The 5,898-nt window shown below is 39.9% G+C and overlaps 1 pseudogene; it reads left to right on the forward strand.

Annotated features, from left to right (window-relative positions):
* Window positions 1-3,269: 3,269 nt before the first annotated feature.
* LOC131920440 (large ribosomal subunit protein eL33-like) lies at window positions 3,270-5,898 on the forward strand (annotated as a pseudogene).

Raw genomic sequence — 5,898 nt, forward strand, 5'->3', positions numbered from 1 at the left:
GGCAAACATAGGCTTGACTGGGCTATCTCTCCAGCTCTTAGTGGAACACTTGAGGAAGGAATATTGTCTTGTCTAATAGTTGGGATTAAAATTCAGGGAATTTACTGGACTTCTTCAAGATTACCTCAGCCACAACGTGGCATCAGATCCTCTGGTTCAAGTCTGTCTTCATTATTACGTCACAGAATTCTATGGGTTCATTCAAACCAGCTTCATAAGAATTAGCAACCATTTCTTAGATGCCATGCTGGGAAGTGTAGGCGATACATGTAAGTCACAGCTTCTTTCCCTAAGTACTGAGTAAAAAGCAGTCATTAACATCAACGTTGGCTGTAGCTGCAACAGAATATTCCGTATCCCACAGGCATTGACAAGTGCTGTGTATGTCTGAGTGTTCATAAAGGCACTGCACTTCTAAGAAATCAGGGCAGGAACCACATCTAACCCATTGTGTTAAGCATGGCTAGATGCCAGCTGTAGGCCTCCCGCCTTTGGGACTCTGATGAAGCTGTACCTAAGCACCATGTTCCAAGGCCTTGTCAGAGTCTAGCATCTGCCCCACCAATCCTGCCAGAACTCATACACAGCTTACTCATTCATGTGACACAATGGTAAAAGTCCCATCTATATTAGATTACAGCTATCAACAGTCTACTAACTGTAAATGGATGGCCTATGCATTTATAAATGGTTTTGTAACATTCGTTGGCAGGTTGGTTCAAAGCTAAGGGTCCATCATACATCATTTGTCTATATACCCCACAGCTTCATATTTTCTACTCTCTTTTGCTCTCTCAAATTTGCCTTTTATTCCTTAAAATGTAATAACTCCATTTATATTGTGTATCTTCAGGATACTCATTTCGGGCTGGTGAGAGGGCTCAGTAGGTAAAAATACTTTGCCTGCCCTGTAAGTCTGACTGCTGAGTTTGATCCTGAGAATCCATGCAACAGAGTAACTCCCAAAAGTAGTTGTTCTCTTATATACCTATCATTGCTGTGTCACACCTACCCAGTCACCACTCTCTCTCTCTCTCTCTCTCTCTCTCTCTCACATACACACACACACACACACACACATACACAAATAAATAAATAAAAGAATTCATTAAAATCTATAAAATGAACAAGTCACATTTCTATCTTTTAAAGATTTTTCAAAGCACTAAATTATTAAAATAAAGCTTTAGAAAGCAACTCAATCATCTAGTCACTTCTTGGAAAAGCAATCTGAAGAAATGAAACTGCCAACCTTGTGCCTCATTTGCATGTCTCCTGGAAAAAATGAAGTGTATTAGTCTGGTATAATATTTTCCTAGGTGGTTACACAAATATTTTTCAAGACGTAGCCTGGATTTACTCCAATGATGATTACAATTAACAAGCAACACACTGAGATCAGGATAGAGTTTCATCTGCAATGTTTTCAGTTTTAGTGTGTATTGTCTTTGGGTCTTAAACCACATTGTACTACTATGAGGAACAGTTATATACCCTAAAACTTAGTTTTTGTTCTTTTTCCTAACTCAGGCCTAAATGCAGAATTTGCATTGGTCCCTCTAAAGCCAAGACATACAGAATTAGAGATCAGTTGGGTGCTTAAAGAAAGGAAAAGCCCAAACTAAATACTACCAATCAACCAGGATTAGCAAAAGTAGGTCACTTACAAGATTTCAAAAGCCCATGTTTGACCTTTTCAATTCTGGAGCCTATTTTCCAATCCAGATCATAATGATATCGATGCTACCAAGTCCTATTGCTTTCTGAATGAGAAAATTGTAAATGAATTTGGCTTCTGTTTTATAATGTCCATGAGTAATTTTGATATCCTGTAATATCAAATAAAGAAATGTATGGAGCCTGAACAAAATGAAAAGAAAAAAAAAAAAAAAAAAGAAACCAGTTATCTTCACAAAACCAACAGAACTGGAATTCACCTGAATCAAGCTCTTATCTCATATGGCCTGGGGCCAAAGAGTAGGAGACGTGTCACTTTCTGCCACCCTTTGCTTGGTTGCTATAGGAACAAGAACAGAGCTGGTCATAGCTGATCATTTCTAGAGAACACATTTAAGAGGCTGTGGAGATGGCTCAGTGGGTGAGAATGCTTTCTCCACAAGCCTGAGGATTCTGTGTTTGAACCTCCAGCACCCATAAAAAAGCTGGGCATGGACACTTATGTCTGTAACCTCAGAATTGGGGAATGGCAACAGAAGAATCCCAGCATCTTGCTGGCCAGCTAGCCTAGCCAAAATGGCAAGGTTTTGGCTCAGTGAGAGACTTTCAACCTTGTGTTTTAGTTAAACAAGGCAGAGAATGATAAAGCCCCCAGATGTTCCCCTCTGACCTCTGTATGCATGCGCATGGATACAGAGAGAGAGAAACAAATAGAGAAACAGAGAGACAGAGGACATTTAAGTCACTATACTTCTAAAATTTGCATCCTTGATTTAGAAATAAAATGTAGCTTTGGTACGTGGTCATGATATCCATTAATATGCACAACAAACTGAAGGGTGGATTGAGGACAGCTACTATTTTCTGCATTCCAGGAGGATGTGAAAGTCACAACACCATGACTCAGAGGTAGAGTTAAACTCAGTGAAAGAGCTTAGCTCAAACTGCTGACAGTATGGCTGGTGAAATCGCACAGCAGGTAAAGGTACTCGAAGTGCAAGCCTGGCAACTCAGGTTCAGTGTCCGGAACCCACTGCAGAAGGGAAGCACTGAGGCTGAAAGTCATTATCCTACCTCCACACATGCATGGTGGTGTGTGGGTACCGGGACACACACCAACATACATACACACCTACTGATAGTAAATAATTTAAAAAAAGAATGGTAATCACTCTTTGTGGTATAAAATCCAGAGACAAAGCAATTAGATGTCCTAAGTATCAGTGCTGTGTAGTTGAAAAAATGACCACACTCATCCAAACAGTTCAATTAACAGTCAGCTCCATTGTTTGATGTGAATCTTGAGCCACTGGGACCATCAAATTCTGCTGGTGAGAGTACAAATGATGCAGCTGAGAGAACTGGTCCTATGTACTAAAGGAGAGGCAGACATTACTCATGGCCTAGTGCTGTGTCTTGAATGTGTCCTCTAAGGGACAGTATGCTTAAAGCTTAACTGTCAGCCTGTGGCAGTACTGAGTGATGGGCCTTTAGGATAGGGGCCTAATGGGAGAAAATCAGGTCACTGGGACATGTCCTTGAAGGAGGGAGTTATGCTCTAACCTTTCCTTCTTTTTTTCCTCCTGGCTACCATGAGGTGAGTACACCTCTCCACATTTCATTTCAGTCGTGATACATTGCTTTCCCACAGGCTCCCCTCAACAACACTGCCAATGGTGCATATGCTAAAACCGGGGACCACAACAAACCTTTTTACTTCTTATATTAAAAGGAAACAAGCTTGCAAAAAGTAATGCACGATTAGAAGTCAGAACCTTGGAAAGTTTTGGGAACAGGGCATGATTAGAAAGTAATATGAAGATATCCCGATGTACTGGAAATGCTCTGTATCTTGAGCTAGAAGCTGCTTTAGTTTTATGAATATTCTCATTTGAAATTTATGCACCTTTCAGTGCCTATTTCGCGTGCAGTTAGAAACATTTAATAGGAGTGAGTAATCATGGTCTGAAGAGAACAGAACACCACGGAGGAATAGAGAAGGAAGTTCATTGTGGAAAACAGAGCCAGGGGTATGAATGAGGATGAATGTGCCTGGAAGAATAGAGTGATGAAACACACAGTAATGTTATAATCCCAAGATATTGATCTAGATGCAGCTGAAGTTGTGCTTGAATGTATGTATTAGTTAGTTCGAATTCTTCAAGAAGGAAATGACAACGTAAGGTTGGATATGCAGGGGGTTTACAAAGGAAAATGTGTGTGGGAGATGGGGAGGGACATGGGAAAAGCTGGGTGAACAATCAGATAGTGATGTAGCTCTTGCTCCAGATGAAGGAGGAGTACATTGCACGGAAACATCTTGGGTTTCAGTGTAGTTCAAAGGAAAGCTTAGCAATATCATTGGGGAAGTTAGAGCCAGTTACTCATGTGTACTAGGAAAGGGTCTGCATTAACCTTCATGCTTGGCTTCCTCATTAGCTAAGAGCAAAGGTCAGGAAAGCTGGGCTTGAAGCTAAAGCAGTGATGGATTTCAGAGCCTGACTTGTGTAGCTGTTGGTTTCCCATCAGCCACAGAACTGCTCTCAGCAGTGTTTCCATAAAAAGCTTTCCAGAAGAAAAATCCTGAATTTTAACATATGTGAATTTCTAGGATATAAGTGCTCACAACATGTTTTCTCTCAAGCTCTCTGTGGTTTTCAGCTGGTTCCTAAAATTTCTGGATGGCTGTTAGTTTGCTCTCCTAAGCCAGCAACAGTGTGTAGTTGGAAAGTTTCTCAGGTCCCACCTGGCATCCTACAGACCTGCAAATGCTTATAAAATAACCACTCAGAAGCTTGTATTAATTATAAATGCTTGGCCATTAGTTCAGGCTTACTACTGACTATCTCATACACTTAAATTAACCCATAATTCTTATTTACGTTTAGCCACAGAGGTTGGTACCTTTTTTCAGTTCTGCCTTGTCATCTTGCTTCCTCTGTGTCTGTCTGGTGACTCTGCCCTTCATCTTCTCAGAATTCTTTTAGTCTGCTCACTCCACCTATACTTCCTGCCTAGGTACTGGCCAATCAGCATTTTATTAAACCAGTTCACAAGAACATTATCCCACAGCACCAGTGTAGATCATTGCTAGTCAAATGTGAACTACATAAAGGCAAAGCCAAAGTTTATAAGAGCAAAAACCTTACACAGCTTTCCAAACAGAAAATCTTACACTTTTTCCTTTTGTTCCCCATAAGTCAGGTGACTGCCTGAAATGACAGAAGTACATTGGTTAAGGAAAAACCCCATCAAGATGAGATAGCAATTCTAAACATATATGTACCAGATTTCATAAAAATGCCACTATAGATAAAGGCACAAAGTGACTCCAACATAATAATAAATAATAATGGATAATTTTATCATCCCATTCTCAATAGTAGCAAGGTCATCCAGACAAAGAGTTGTCAAAGAAATACCAAAGTTAATGATACCTTAGATCAGACACACGTAACAGACACTCTTAAACTACCCTAACCAACAGTGGGGAATACTTGTTATTCTCAACAATCCATAGAACTTTCTCCAAAATCAACTATATTTAGAATAGAGAGCAAGTCAGTAAAATTTTAAAAGTGTAAGTAACATCTTATATTCTATTTGATCATACTGTACTAAAAGTAAAAATGAGCATCTGGAAAAACCATAGAGCATATATATATTATTGAATTATTAGTGGACACTGAATAACTCTGGAGAGAAATAAAAATAATTCTGGAGCCAAATGAAAATGAAAACACAGCATACCAGAATCTGTGGGACATGATGAATGTGCTTTTGAGAGATAAAAATAGCAATAAATATGTACATTAAAAATGTACATTTCATCTTTCCGCCATCTTGGTGCCGGTGAAGGCCTGCTGGGAACAAGACTTCTAAAAGGCAAATATGTCTGGGGCTTTGGTGCAAGGCCATTTTTGCTGGCTATAAGCGAGGTCTCCAGAACCAGAGAGAACATACAGCTCTTCTTAAAATTGAAGGTGTTTATGCTCGAGATGAAACTGAATTCTACTTGGGCAAGAGATGTGCTTCTGTGTATAAAGCAAATAACAACACAGTGACACCTGGAAACAAACCAAACAAAACCAGAGTGATCTGGGGAAAAGTAACCCAGGCCATGGAAACAGTGGCATGGTTTCTGCCAAATTCTGAAGCAACCTTCCTGCAAAGGCCATTGGACACAGAATCCGTGTGATGCTGTACCCTTCCTGCATTTAA

Source organism: Peromyscus eremicus, chromosome 10 (assembly GCF_949786415.1).
Source record: "Peromyscus eremicus chromosome 10, PerEre_H2_v1, whole genome shotgun sequence".
Taxonomy (NCBI): domain Eukaryota; kingdom Metazoa; phylum Chordata; class Mammalia; order Rodentia; family Cricetidae; genus Peromyscus; species Peromyscus eremicus.